Consider the following 17077-nt stretch of genomic DNA (forward strand, 5'->3'; position numbering starts at 1 on the left):
AATTTGATTATTTTATTATTAATTATCACAAAGCAAAACTATACTAGATGATATTTCTGAAAAATCTTCCTCACACTATTTCCAAAAGTGAGTAATTTGGAAAAGGAATAGTTAAAACGTTAATTAACAAACTACCATTCGAAATGCATCTTCTAGGCTATCGACTTTGTGGTCCAGTGACCGAATTTTAAGAAATATTAGCTAGAGGACATCTAGAAATTAATCCATTAGGTGAGGCCTGCAAACAACATTACTTTGCTTATCGACATAATCAATATTTAGAAAAAAGACGATAAGTAGACAAAGAACTTCTATTAGCTGCATAAGAAGGAACCTATGTTTCAGGTGCAATAATTAGAGAAAAATTACCTGCAACTGCAGTTAGAGGAATAAAGTGTCGAAAACGACAATTAGGACTTGTGTTAAACTTTGACGAAAATGGATGGAGATTAAAAAATCTATTTATGATTTTTAATATTTGTAAATGAATAACTTTAGTACTGATTACATTAAAAAATCGTATTCGATTACAGTTAAATTAAATACTGAGGAATTAAATAGTATTGATCAGATTTTAACTAATGCATAAGAAAGAAATAGAGATAAGAAAATTTGTGTGAATTTTATTATTAGTTTAGATATTGTTGTTGTGAAAAATTATTGAATATTAGATGAACAAAAATAAACAAAACACAAAGGTTTATTGTCACCACTATCATTAGCTTCTTTCCGGTATCTATCAACTATTGATTTACTCGTTGGTGGATTCTCATCAGTTGCACATGCAATTCTAAATATGAAAACGGTAATAAAACATTTCAAAGAAATAATCACAGAATTACTATCCCATTTATTTAATTTTGACATAGAAAGGCTAATTAAACAATTACAAACCGAATATTTTAGAGATATTTATATAGCTAATGAACGACCTAATGAGCCAAAAAATTTATTATGTGGAATAGCAAATATAGATACATTTGCTCATGTTGGTACTCACTGGAATTGTTATTATAAATAAAAAAACTGAAATTGGTGTTCTACTCATTTGTAGGTAACAAACCTTAAAAAAATAGTTAACGATTTGGGAAAAAATTATCTTTGCTACAATACTGTGAGAATACAAACTTAGGAGAACTAATTTGTAATCATCTGTGTCTCTATGTGTTAAAACTGCTATTGGATGCTTTTAAATTTAATTATATTTGGATTCTAATAAATAGATAAACAATATGTAACCTCAAGGTCACACAATTAGTGGTCAGATAAATATAGAAAACTTAAAAAATGAATTAAAGGCAAAAATACATCGAAAATTAAAAAGTTAAATTAAACAATATCATAAAGAATTATGTAATGTTATTAAATCAAATAAAGGATATATCGATTTTAAGGGTAGAGGAGTAGTAGATATAAAAGATCGAATAAATTGGTGTCATGAAGTTACAAAACACTACTTAGAAATTGTGTTAACACGTGTTGTTACAAAACCTGAATATACAAGTATTCTAACACAAATTAGTAATTCTGTCAGTACTAAGCAACTTAGTGCATTAATAAAAATGATTTACTGGTTTTTAAAAAAGGAATTAGAAAAAGGATATACTCATTATTTCACACAAAAAGCTTTAACTCCATATTTAAATAATATAAATAATCTTAAAGTATATGATAAACAAATAAATGAATTCACTTTTATGACTGGAGGCAAACGAAAAATGCACAATTTCAATGAATTTGATTTTATTCTTAAAGAAGTAGCTGTTGTTGGTAAAAATATGAACAGTGATTTAAATGTTAAAGTTTTTGAAGTTTGATCAGTGTTTTGACAATTTTTACAAAATAATTTCTGACATCTAATCAAAAAAATAGTACACAAAAAAGATTTTCTAACTGAAAGATTAAAAGATCAAATTAAAATTATATCTGTAGCCATAAAGTTAATTATAATTAGCGAAATAATTTAATTATGAATTATTCTATGTACATAGTGAATCAAAATCACATCTAATGTTTGAAATGTAAAAAGTTTCCTGATAGAGTTTCAACACAAAATGGATTACAAAGAGCTGAAGACTTTCATTCAGTTTATAAAACTAAATAGAGTAAATTTGTCTTAAATTTTTTGGTAATTTTTTGGTATCAGTGAAGAAATTGTTAATGAGTTACAAAGGAATTAGTATACTTTTAAAAGAAAAAAATGTAATTTTTTTGGAACAGATGATTTATGGTAAGTTAATTTAGGCCTAGTGGGATTTGAAAAATTAAAAGAAATTCAAAAAAAATATTTACTAAAAAAATGCAATTGATTCATCTAACAAAGTCTCAAGATTGCTTTCGCTGTTGCAAAAAAAAAAAAATTTCACATAGATAATGGTAAATAAATTTATAGTAAAAAATTTACAGAATAATTGAAATAATTTAAAATTCATCGTTATTCACTATTAATAAATTAAAGGTATTAGCTGTTGAGCGATTTAATAGAATGTGAAAGAACAATAGAGAAAAAAATTTAACTGAAAGGAAAATATAAATAAGTAGAACTAGTTTCGAAATTAGTTGATAAATATAATAACACAAAACATTAACAATAAAAGCGAAAGAAAAAGAAAACTGTTTATGTAACGAATTTGTAATATGAATGCTAAATATGAAGATTGTGATAAAGGAATGATTAGCAAATTAAAACGAATTTTTGAAACAGATGCATTGTTAATTAGGAAACGTAAATTGTTTATTTTGAAGATTTTACTCATTCTAATCTGATTATATATAAATTAGAAGACTGAAACACTGAAGACATAAAAGTAATCCTTTTATGAACAAGAACTATAGCAAACAATTTTTTCAGCAGTTTATCTAGTTTAAAAGTTACGAAAAATGCAGGTAATAAAGCATATTTTAAATGGTTAGGTTTTTATAATTCACACAATAGTTGCATAAGTAACATTAATGTAATTTTTTAATATGTTAGTAAAATATTTTTTAATAAATTGAGTTAGTTATTGAAAATTACAAAAGGTTTGGAGTTGGATGCAATTTTCATTACACTTATTGTATCGCTAAGGATTATTGAGTATATTTAGTTATCAAATAGAAGTTTACAAATGCAAAGTAATTTGTGAATATTTTAAGTTTTAAATTGGAAGTAATAAATATTTTTGTATATTAGATGTATAAAAAGACTGATATTTACGTTATTTAAGACTTAATCATGATAAAAGTAATTAGAAATTTCGTTTTTTACTCCAAGAAACCTTCGGTAGAATAATTATTCAGTCAAACTATTGTTGTTATGCATAATTATTCAAAATGTTGTAATAATTTCGACAACAAATAACTCTTAAAGTTCCTCTCATTCGATTATATATATTTAAACAATTAGTTACGAAATTAGTTCTTAAAGATTCAACACATTTATGGTATCTATTTCTAATATTATTTATTTGTTTATGAACATTTTAAACTATGTTCAAATTATGTATTAAGTATAAGTAATATCACAAAAATTAAAGTAACATAAATAGGTCTAAGATTTTGATGAAGTGTTTCCAGGTCAACATGTGGTAATAATGTGTTTATTTCTTCATTTTTTGCGTTTATTATTTGTGCAGGAATATCAACTGTTTCTCCCAACCTTTCTATTCATCTATCTTCCAGTTTAATGATACTTCATTTCGTGGATTTATTTTTTCTTGTTGTACCTTTCAATAATATTTACTGTTTATCTGACGCTTATAAAATATTATTTTTCCTTAATAATTTTATATACGCCTTGTTTCTGGAAATAAGAAAAACTTGTACATAAACCTGATCGTGAAAATTGTCAGGAAATCCTATTTTGTATTTTATAATTAAAGAATATAATCCTAGTTCATTTTTAAAAATTTCTTACAAATTTAAGTGTAACTGCTGGGTACACTTCAACTGATTATGTTATCTTATATATTTATCTTTATCATTATCATTTAAAGCTTTTCTAAGAATCGATTAGTCCAAAATATAACAAATATTGTTAGCTTTAAACCATGAATTATGTTTTCATCAAAAATTATTAAAGCATATTTGTTATTTTTTATCTAAAAGAAACTCCACTCATATATTTTTAAATTTTTGTTTTTTATTTGTAATAAATGTTTTTCTTTTTAAATGGAATGTGAAAATGAAATGATTTGTAAATTGTGCAATCAAGATAGACAAATTAATGATGAAATAAAAAAACAAAACAGAATTCACCTTCAAAAATGAGTTGTGTTAATTGTACAAAAAAGTAACAAAAAGAATATAGGTAACTTGTTAATAACTGGAATGAAAGAATAATTATTTATGAATATTTCAATAAGAAATTAAAAATAAAGCTAAAAATATTCATAATCTGGACCATAACTAATCAAAAAACAGAAAAAGCTGTCAATTGTAAAAAATATTAAGAACAAGTTTGTAAATAGTTAAATGTTTTTGTAGAAATTTTTTTGTAAAATTTATCTGGACATACTTGTGAAATTCCCATATCATGAAAAAATATAAAAATCTGTTATTCTTCATTTATTTTTTGCTTAATCTGGACATACTTGTGAAATTTCAATATCATGAAAAATATAAAAATCTGATATTTTATATTTTTTTGTTAATCGTCTACATAATTGTTTAATTCCTGTAAAAATAGTTGTCAGCACCTATTATTTTATTTGGGTTTAATTTATGATACCCATATGGTAATGCATTAATTCAATATTAAATACAACATGCTATTCAAATTCAGAACTTAAAACAAATGTATTACATTCAACTTTATACTATTCATGTTTTATTGATCTAATTAAATTTATTTTTCTATATTTTTTATTTTGTTATCTAAATAGTTTTTATAATGGTCAAAAATTGTTTCACTTCAAGAATGAGATTTTCATTCTGCACCGGAGTGTGTGCTGATATGAAACTTCCCGAGTTCGAGTGTCGTTTTGGCATACAGTTTTAATTTGCCAAGAAGTTTCTGAATTCACTTTGTACAACAGGGTTTTAATTCCTTTTTATTTTTTCTCTACTTGATCACCTACCCTATAAGCATATATTTTCGATCTTAAACTAATGTTCTCAAACATAATTTTTCCACATATTTCATCTGTCATTTTTTCTGTAAATTTTCTTATTTACTTCTGGAATTCAGTGAATATTATCTTTGGAATAATTACTTGTGCCGAATTCGTATATCAAAAGTTTCATATCTTTATAAATATCTTCAGTTCTCATCTTATAAATAACAGAATCTGAATCCATATAACATACATCTATTAGTTCACTGTATTTTAGTTTCTTAACATTATATAGAAAATCATACAATTTTCTTTCAAACATCTAAAATACTTCTTATAATATAAATTCGTTTATTAAATGTTGCTATGGTTTTCCTCATATGAACTGTAACTAGATTTTTTGAAAATAGTGTGGTATGTTCATAACTTGGTTTTGAAGTATATTTCTAAAATTTTTTAGATCTGTTATTATTTCAATATTTGTTACTTCTAATATATTCCAATGTTCCTACAAAAACTAAATTATTAAGCAATTTCTAAAAATCTTTTACACATTCATTTTGGGCTGTAGTTCTCATTTCTGTATTAATGTTAATAAAGTTTTCCAATCAATCTGATTGTTCAAATGATAAAATTCTATGCTTTTTCGTTCATTCTAATGCAAGATTTAAACATTGTTTAAGATTTCCAAAATGTAAAACATATTTTTCTTTATTATGTAATGTTGTGAATAATTTGTGTACTTGTATTTTTTGTAGTGGTATATCTTTGTGCAAATAACATAATTTTTTTGGATATTCTAGTATGACTTCTAGAATTTAAATATATTTATTTCCGTATGGTGTTTCAAAGTTTTTTTTATAATTTGAACAGTTTGGGTATAATGAACTGAAATTTCTAAGTGGGTAAAATTGAGACATTGTCCAGCAACATTAATTATTTGTGGCAAATGGGTAAAATAATTTGACTGTTTTTGTGGCTCAAAGCATTTTATGTATAGTATTATGTGAATAGGCATGTATTTTAATACTTTGAGGAATTCAACATCGAATTCTTTTTACAAAATATAAAATTATATCATTATTCGTTTTGATAAGAACGATTAATTGTTGTTTGTTATGTTTGGAATAATTCTTTAACTTTTTGTTTTGCAGACTTTATGAACTTACTTTAAATATTTCTCATTCCATTTGTTATCATTATTATTAATTTTGTCATCAGGATTTAGAACAAACTCGATTAAATTTTCTTTATGAAGTTTAGAATATTTTTTAAATTCTTTGGTTTGCAGATTGTTCGAAGTTCTTTTATGGTTTAAATCTTATTTGTCTCTTCTTCATTTCTTTCATACGAATTAATGAATAAATTCAACAGTTGAATAACCATTCTTTTAGAATAATTTTCTAAATCTATATAATTCAATCTTTGGTTTTCTTTACAATAGTTGTCTAAATTTTTATAAAGCTCAACTTTAAAATACGTTTTGTTTTTGTTTTTTATTTGTGTAGAGAAAAAAATATATTTGTAATATTAAAAAACGTTTAGGGTTCAAATGTAACTTTGAAAATTGCGATGGTGTAGATAGACAATTTTTGACAGAGCATACTTATAAGGGAAAAATTTATTACTTTTTAATTTGTTAAATAAATGATAATTTAATTTGTAGATATAGATATACATGAACTTAGAGAGGTTATTTGTAAAGAAACAAGATTTATTAGATTTTTACTTTTTAAATAAGTGAAAATTTGATTCATGTATATAGATGTACTCAATCTATGAAAACTTACTTATAAAGAGAGAACTTTATTAGATTTTAATTTTTAAATAAATGACAAGCTCATTTCTAAAAAATAAGTTCATTGGATTTTCATTTTTTAACTAAATATAAATTTCATTTGCAAATATATAAATTCTTAAATGACGGAATTGACAAAACGAAAACCTTGTTTCATATTAAAGAATTTTTCAAAAAGTTTGCTCTTTGAGCCAGAACTGGCAAATAGATATTACTCACTGTTGACACTATTGATATCGGAATTCTGCATTCAAAGTGAGTTAATTACTGTTGTGGAGCCATAATCAAGTCAAAAAACTTTACAGATGCATCACTTTAATACTGATGACTGCTCCCCCTATGCACTACCCTTTTATACCTACTGCCATCTGTATATATGCACATCGCTATCCCAAGACCTTTGTCACGCCAGTGTAGATCATGTCAGGGTCACCAGTGAAGTAGGAAGGTATGTTTATCACCGCTTACATGTCAGTCATAGGGTAAGCCAGCTTTACTGCCTGTCCCATGCACTATGTTCAGGATGTAGGACATGGTGATGGTGTGCTGATGAGAATTTGCCGTAAATGTATTTACTCTGGACCAACGAATGAATGAACAAGTGGCAAAAACTAAATCTGATTGAGATATCTATAAAATGTCACTCTCGATAATGGTGTTTCCACGATCGTTCGACTAGAACACCAACCCTGGAGTAGGACGTTTTTCACTATCGCAGGATGCAATGTAAAACAGACACTGAAAAAACGCGTCTGTACCATACGGCAACTCCGATCGCACTGATGTTGCTTTTTGCTGACCTGTGCCGTGTGTGCCACACATTGCCACAACTTTGCCAATCGCTATGTGCACTAATGGTTACCTGACGTATAGAGCTTGGCTGGCTGTAAGTGACGCTGTTCTTTTCACATATTTCTACAGCATGGCCACCACACTACCATGTTCCTTCAAATTTTTTTTGCATTGGAATTAGTGTTAAGCAACTGCGCAACAAACTGAAGGATGCTCTGAGGAAGGCATGACTGTGTAGGAAACTGGGAAAAAAGAACATGCTACAAATGTAGTTGATCAGTTATTTTTGACCCTTCAGTATGTATTAGACACATGAGTCCCCAGACAAGGTCCAGTTGAAAGACTTGCACCAGGTCACTGAGCGACACGAAATTAATATTATTATTATTATTAATTGATATTTTAATAGCATTTGACTAATATATTTGCACATTTGTGGTAAATACTCTGTGCAACACAATGAGAGAATCATTTTTTTTCAAATCCTGTAATTGTATTCCATTTAAATGCAGAAGTATGAAATTTGGCTCAAAGGTGCCTACAGCCTTCGTCTGTAACGTCATCCTCGGGCTCAGTGACCCTCATACAGCTAACTGTCGACACAAGCGGCAAAAAAGGCCGAGCTCAGAAGTTCATGTGAGGTGGGAGGTGGATTAACAACGTCTCATTGCCACCAAATTGTATCACTGTTCTGCCCAACCCAACTGTGAATGTGGGAAGATCGTCACAGCCCCTCTTACCAACACTTCACCCTTTCTTTTGTTTGTTCAGAAATTCGAAGCCCAGCTTTGAAATAACGCGGTTTTCTGACGGGTGGACAGGAAAAACATTTCAGACATACTGTCGCTAAGAATCTCCACTAAAAGGTTTCAGAGTGTGGCATAAAGGATGTCAATGAAACCTCCCCTTTTCTTGGGATGGCCATTTATATACATTTTTCGATCGAAAGCGACAGTTTGTTGCAGTTTCACACCACAGAAGAACCCAAAACAGGAGGGCTGGAAAAGCATAAACATCCTTTTCTGCTTAGAAATTTCGTAAAATGTTTTTGAACAACCCCTGCGGTTTCAAGTTGTGTACCAGAGCAAAATTGCTACCGCACTGCACTCCAAAGAGATCAGATAACTTTCAGTGGGGTCGCAACCCCATGATATCCTTTGATAAGCGTTGAATCGTTACAGAATTGTCAAAGGCAGCTACGAAAGTCGTTCTGATGCACATCATACAGCAAACTGTCATTTTCGACCGCGAAATGTATGTATAAGTAAATGTGAACGCCCTGAGCGAAGAGGTGGTTTCATTGACGCCATTTTTGCCTCCCCCTGCGTCCTTTTCATGTCGATTCTGAGCAACGCTGTGTCTGATATGTTTTTCTCGGCCACCCATAAGAAACCTGCGTGATTTTAATGCTGGCGTCGCGGTTCCGATATCCATTGTAGAGGTGCCAAAATAAGGGATGAAATGTGGGTAAGACACGTCGACAGTGGGCAGAATTGTGGTTCAGTTTGGTGCCAATGTGACATCAATAACCAACCTTACTCCTCACGTGAACTTCTGAACTCTGGCCTTTTCCCGCATGTACCGACCTCATGCTCCTCCAAACGTCACCTAGACTGAGGGTGACATTGCAGATTGCCATGCTTTTGCTCCATTACTGAGGCACGTTGTAAGCCCCCTTGAGCCAAATTTTAAACCTCTGCGTCACAACTAGAGACAATTATGGGGTTTCAAAAAAGTGATCATTTAATTGTGTTCCACTGTGTATGTTGTTACTGTTTCATGTTTGGACAACAGATAGATGGTCCATAAACTGAGAAGCTGAGAACAATGCATTCTGAAGTGCTGGATAGTACAGTGAACTGGGTGCCGAGGAAGCATTTCTGTTAAATAGTTGCTTCTATTCAGCTTCACACTTTTTATCACAATGGGGAAATGATAACTGACCAGCTAATCTATTTCTGGCTTCAAATTTTGGGTTCTAGGAAGCATAAATTTATCCAACAGGCACTTGCATGAAATTTAGTGAAGCATCACCACAGATACATAGGCAGATAGTCATGAGGCCTGCTGTGAGAACTTACAGTAATCACACATAGACACCCTTCAATTCTACTGGAGAGTTAAATTGATGCTGAATTGAAAATCTTCAATTCTCACGAAATTTAGTACATTTTGGGAATGTCTTGCTTGGTTTCTTGTCTTTTGTGACTGTGTCAGCTTCGAATATCTCAAGTGCATCACTATGGTTCACACTAGCAAATCAGGATTCTTGAAATTAAATAGCAAGCTGGTCCTGATTAATTACTACATTTGGTAGAAATCTCAATGAGAGAGCCATAATGGCAGCTAAACCGACATTGGACAAGCAGTCTATTCACATTCAAACAACACAACTCACCTGCATTTACCCTTGGGAACCTGTCAATAGCATTTCAAAGAGACAAATAATAAGACATGCATCAATACTTCTACTATAATCAATAGTTATTCTCACTTTTAGGAGCTTATAGTGATACAAACATCTTAACAGACCAAGGCCAGAAGGAGAAAAAGTGAAGAGTGACACGTGAAGGATGTCAGATAAAGATGAATATCAATTTTACAAAGATAGTCCTGCCACTCACACTATACCTGCAAAGCTAACTGATACCACTTCTTTTATTTTTCCTCTTAAATCCATAAGTACGTCTCTTATTATACAACATATTCTATAGTTAGACCCATTATATCTATTCTAAAGAGAAATAAATTTCATTTAAACAAGAAAGTAAAGAAAAAATACTACTGCATCTCTGTAAACCACAGAAATTTTTCCAGTGCTGGGAGAAAGATTCTGAAAGCGTCGGTTTTTATTTATTAAGGTCATTAAACTTGAAGACTTGTTATGCATCAGTATATTAATTTTACATGAGATATCCAAAACATAATATTACTCGAAGCTATACACTCAATAAGTTTTATAGGTAGCTTCTTTTGATATCATTTAGGTGTATTAACTATGTATTTTTACGATATTTAAATCTTTTTGCATTAACAAAGCTCTACAGAGGCCCACACAGTTTTTTGTGGGTGAATGAGGAATCTTTGTAGGCTAATTCAACCTATACACAAGTACGAGTTTAATATTTATATTGAAGAATTTGACTCAGTACCACATATTTGCTTATTACAATCCCCCCTGAACCATGGACCTTGCCGTTGGTGGGAAGGCTTGCATGCCTCAATGATACAGATAGCCGTACAGTAGGTGCAACCACAACGGAGGGGTATCTGTTGAGAGGCCAGACAAACGTGTGGTTCCTGAGGAGGGGCAGCAGCCTTTTCAGTAGTTGCGGGGGCAACAGTCTGGATGATTGACTGATCTGGCCCTGTAACACTAACCAAAACGGCCTTGCTATTTTGGTAGTGTGAACGGCTGAAAGCAAGGGAAAACTACAGCCATAATTTTTCCCAAGGGCATGCAGCTTTACTGTATGATTAAATGATGATGGCATCCTCTTGGGTAAAATATTCCGGAGGTAAAATAGTCACCCATTCGGATCTCCGGGCGGGGACTACTCAAGAAGACGTCGTTATCAGGAGAAAGAAAACTGGCGTTCTACGGATCGGAGCGTGGAATGTCAGATCCATTAACCGGGCAGGTAGGTTAGAAAATTTAAAAAGGGAAATGGATAGGTTAAAGTTAGATATAGTGGGAATTAGCGGAGTTCGGTGGCAGGAGGAACCAGACTTTTGGTAAGGTGAATACAGGATTATAAATACAAAATCAAATAGGGGTAATGCAGGACTAGGTTTAATAATGAATAAAAAAATAGGAGTGTGGGTAAGCTACTACAAACAGCATAGTGAACGCATTATTGTGGCCAAGATAGATACGAAGCCCACACCTACTACAGTAGTACAAGTTTATATGCCAACTAGCTCTGCAGATGATGAAGAAATTGAGGAAATGTACACTCCTGGAAATTGAAATAAGAACACCGTGAATTCATTGTCCCAGGAAGGGGAAACTTTATTGACACATTCCTGGGGTCAGATACATCACATGATCACACTGACAGAACCACAGGCACATAGACACAGGCAACAGAGCATGCACAATGTCGGCACTAGTACAGTGTATATCCACCTTTCGCAGCAATGCAGGCTGCTATTCTCCCATGGAGACGATCGTAGAGATGCTCGATGTAGTCCTGTGGAACGGCTTGCCATGCCATTTCCACCTGGCGCCTCAGTTGGACCAGCGTTCGTGCTGGACGTGCAGACCGCGTGAGACGACGCTTCATCCAGTCCCAAACATGCTCAATGGGGGACAGATCCGGAGATCTTGCTGGCCAGGGTAGTTGACTTACACCTTCTAGAGCACGTTGGGTGGCACGGGATACATGCGGATGTGCATTGTCCTGTTGGAACAGCAAGTTCCCTTGCCAGTCTAGGAATGGTAGAACGATGGGTTCGATGACGGTTTGGATGTACCGTGCACTATTCAGTGTCCCCTCGACGATCACCAGTGGTGTACAGCCAGTGTAGGAAATCGCTCCCCACACCATGATGCCGGGTGTTGGCCCTGTGTGCCTCGGTCGTATGCAGTCCTGATTGTGGCGCTCACCTGCACGGCGCCAAACACGCATACGACCATCATTGGCACCAAGGCAGAAGCGACTCTCATCGCTGAAGACGACACGTCTCCATTCGACCCTCCATTCACGCCTGTCGCGACACCACTGGAGGCGGGCTGCACGATGTTGGGGCGTGAGCGGAAGACGGCCTAACGGTGTGCGGGACCGTAGCCCAGCTTCATGGAGACGGTTGCGAATGGTCCTCGCCGATACCCCAGGAGCAACAGTGTCCCTAATTTGCTGGGAAGTGGCGGTGCGGTCCCCTACGGCACTGCATAGGATCCTACGGTCTTGGCGTGCATCCGTGCGTCGCTGCGGTCCGGTCCCAGGTCGACGGGCACGTGCACCTTCCGCCGACCACTGGCGACATTATCGATGTACTGTGGAGACCTCACGCCCCACGTGTTGAGCAATTTGGCAGTAAGTCCACCCGGCCTCCCGCATGCCCACTATACGCCCTCGCTCAAAGTCCGTCAACTGCACATACGGTTCACGTCCACGCTGTCGCGGCATGCTACCAGTGTTAAAGACTGCGATGGAGCTCCGTATGCCACGGCAAACTGGCTGACACTGAGGGCGGCGGTGCACAAATGCTGCGCAGCTAGCGCCATTCGACGGCCAACACCGCGGTTCCTGGTGTGTCCGCTGTGCCGTGCGTGTGATCATTGCTTGTACAGCCCTCTCGCAGTGTCCGGAGCAAGTATGGTCGGTCTGACACACCGGTGTCAATGTGTTCTTTTTTCCATTTCCAGGAGTGTATTATGAGATAAAAGAAATTATTTAGGTTGTGAAGGGAGACGAGAATTTAATAGTCATGGGTGACTGGAATTTGACAGTAGGAAAAGGAAGAGAAGGAAATGTAGTAGGTGAATATGGATTGGGGCTAATAAATGAAAGAGGAAGCCGCCTGGTAGAATTTTACACAGAGCATAACATAATCATAGCTAACACTTTGTTCAAGGATCATGAAAGAATGTTGTATACATGGAGGAACCCTGGAGATTCTAAAAGGTTTCAGATAGATTATATAATGGTAAGACAGAGATTTAGGAACCAGATTTTAAATTGTAAGACATTTCCAGGGGCAGATGTGGACCTTGAAAACAATCTATTGTTTATGGACTGTAGATTAAAACTGAAGAAACTGCAAAAAGGTGGGAATTTAAGGAGATGGGACCTGGATAATCTGACTAAACCAGAGGTTATACAGAGTTTCAGGGAGAGCATAAGGGAACAATTGACAGGAATGGGGGAAGAAATACAGTAGAAGAAGAATGGGTAGCTTTGAGGAATGAAATAGTGAAGGCAGCAGAGGATCAAGTAGGTAAAAAGATGAGGGCTATTAGAAATCCTTGGGTAACAGAAGAAATATTGAATTTAATTGATGAAAGGAGAAAATATAAAAATGCAGTAAATGAAGCAGGCAAAAAGGAATACAAATGTCTCAAAAATGAGATCGACAGGAAGTGCAAAATGGGTAAGCAGGGATGGCTAGAGGACAAATGTAAGGCTGTAGAGGCTTATCTCACTAGGGGTAAGATAGATACTGCCACAGGAAAATCAAAGAGACCTTTGGAGAAAAGAGAACCACTTGTATGAATATCAAGAGCTCAGATGGAAACCCAGTTCTAACCAAAGAAGGGAAAGCAGAAAGGAAGGAGTATATAGAGGGTCTATACAAGGGTGATGTACTTGAGGACAATATTATAGAAATGGAAGAGAATGTAGATGAAGATGAAATGGGAGGTACGATACTGCGTGAAGAGTTTGACAGAGCACTGAAAGACCTGAGCTGAAACAAGGCCCCGGGAGTAGACAACATTCCATTAGAACTACTGACGGCCTTGGGAGAGCCAGTCCTGACAAAACTCTACCATCTGGTGAGGAAGATGTATGAGACAGGTGAAGTACCCTCAGACTTCAAGACGAATACAATAATTCCAATCCCAAGGAAAGCACATGTGACAGATGTGAAAATTACCGTACTATCAGTTTAATAAGTCACAGCTGCAAAATACTAACGCGAATTCTTTACAGACGAATGGAAAAACTGGTAGAAGCCGACATCGGGGAAGATCAGTTTGGTTTCCGTAGAAATGTTGGAACACGTGAGGTAATACTGACCCTACAACTTATCTTAGAAAATAGATTAAGGAAAGGCAAACCTACGATTCTAGCATTTGTAGACTTAGAGAAAGCTATTGACAATGTTGACTGGAATACTCTGTTTCAAATTCTGAAGGTGGCAGGGGTAAAATACTGGGAATGAAAGGCTATTTACAATTTGTACAGAAACCAGATGTCAGTTATAAGAGTCAAGGGACATGGAAGGGAAGCAGTGGTTGGGAAGGGAGTGAGACAGGGTTGTAGCCTCTCCCCGATGCTATTCAGGCTATTGAGGTTCGCCGATGACATTGTAATTCTGTCAGAGACAGCAAAGGACTTGGAAGAGCAGTTGAACGGAATGGACAGTATCTTGAAAGGAGGGTATAAGATGAACATCAACAATGGAATGTAGTCGAATTAAATCGGGTGATGCTGAGGGAATCAGATTAGGAAATGAGACACTTAAAGTAATAAAAGAGTTTTGCTATTTGGGGAGCAAAATAAGTGATGATGGTCGAAGTAGAGAGGATATAAAATGTAGACTGGCAATGGCAAGGATAGCGTTTCTGAAGAAGAGAAATTTGTTAACATCGAATATTGATTTACGTGTCAGGAAGTCGTTTCTGAAAGTATTTGTATGGAGTGTAACCATGTATGGAAGTGAAGCATGGACGATAAATAGTTTAGACAAGAAGAGAATAGAAGCTTTCGAAATGTGGTGCTATAGAAGAATGCTGAAGATTAGATGGGTAGATCACATAACTAATGAGGAGGTATTGAATAGAATTGGGGAGAAGAGGAGCTTGTGGCACAACTTGACTAGAAGAAGGGATCGGTTGGTAGGACATGTTCTGAGGCATCAAGGGATCACCAATTTAGTACTGGAGGGCAGCGTGGAGGGTAAAAATCGTAGAGGGAGACCAAGAGATGAATACACTAAGCAGATTCAGAAAGATGTAGGCTGCAGTAGGTACTGGGAGATGAAGAAACTTGCACAGGATAGAGTAGCATGGAGAGCTGCATCAAACCAGTCTCAGGACTGAAGACCACAACAACAACAACAATCATATGTTAAGTGACATGAAATGAGTGACTGGGTTGAGGATTCCCTGGCAAGAAAGATACAGCATCTTATATCAGATGGAGAATCTTCTACAGATGTAGAAGAAAGTTAAGGTGTGAGCCAGGAAAGTGTGTTGGGGTTCTTGTTGTTCATGTTCTATATTAACATCTTTGCAGACAATATTAATCGTAACCTCAGACTTTCCACATATGATGCAAGTTTATCAAGTACTGTCTCAAAAAAGATGAACAAACATTCAGTCACATCCGTATATTATTTCATAAAGTAGTGGATAGATTGACAATTTGCTAAATATTCATAAATGTAAGATTCAGCAGTTCACAAAATGAATAAACGTAGTACCCTTTTGAGTACAATATCTTTGAGTCACAGCTGGTATCTACAGGCTCTGACAACAACCTGTATCTAACCATTTTGGGGGTAGAATGATCACATATGCTCAGTCATAACTAAAGCAGGTAGCAAAATTCAGTTCATGAGTAAGATACTAGGGATATGTAATCAGTCTACAAAGGAGACTGTAAAGGGCACTGACATGCACTGACTGTCCAACCAAGAAACTTAATGTGTGTAGGCACTTTGGCCAACTGACCAACTGCTTCTTTGTGTTGGTTGGTTGGGTACTGCCACCTGACAGTCGAACTCCACAGTACTTCACCCAACAAACTGTGCCATGTGTAGTTCACATGGGCCCATGATAAAAGTTCATCTTTTATCGATGAGTGTGGGATTAAATGCTATTCAGATATGGCTAACAGAACGGAGTGTGTGGCAGGTGAAATTTTGATGGCACGATATCTGGAGAAAAATAAAGTCTCCAAATGTTTGTGAGACACATCATGCAAGGAGTAGAGCATAGAGATGCAAGAAATAAAGCACCTGTTTCATTTTTAAACGAATGTATAATGATTTCAAATGGCACTCAGAGGACATAAGAGATTATATTTTTACAAATAAAAGCTTGCCGATTGTTGGCAATCCAGTTTTTAGTTTTTTTCTGATACCTTTCTAAAAAAACCAAAAACTGAAATAGAGACAGATTATATTTTAGATTCAAACAAAATCTAAAATGATTACTGAAACATGTCATGTGATTTATAATTGCATGGGGAAACACATTATGGCAAAATCAAAATAAATCATGAAAACTTTATTAGTTTACTTTTGTATACAATATTAAGGATAAGAAACTGATTTCAAATTTTAAATTATCATTACTTACATTTTAGAACTAAAAAACTTGAAACTCTGAAAGATTAGATTTTGGCTTTCATTCCAGATGCATATCGGAAATAATACCTAAAAGCAGAAATACAGACAGATTAGATTTTAGATTTTATTTCAGATATATATCAGAAATAAAACGCAAAAGTCGAAATACAGAGAGCTGACAGGATTTTATTCAATAAAGATACTTGCTTCATTGTTAGGAGAGTTAAAGAATCCAGCATATCGCTGCGCCATTTGCCATGAAGAGCAAACTATGGACCTTTTTTTGCAGGTCAAACAGTTGCTGAATGTTACATTTCTTATGTATTTGTCACCATATTTATTAGATTATGTGCACCACCACCAATTGTAGTCTTCCTTCTTATAGTTTGAAATGAGTTTCTTAACTATAAAATCTGGAATTAGATGTAGGCAG

The sequence above is a fragment of the Schistocerca serialis genome, chromosome 4, assembly GCF_023864345.2.
Source record: "Schistocerca serialis cubense isolate TAMUIC-IGC-003099 chromosome 4, iqSchSeri2.2, whole genome shotgun sequence".
Taxonomy (NCBI): domain Eukaryota; kingdom Metazoa; phylum Arthropoda; class Insecta; order Orthoptera; family Acrididae; genus Schistocerca; species Schistocerca serialis.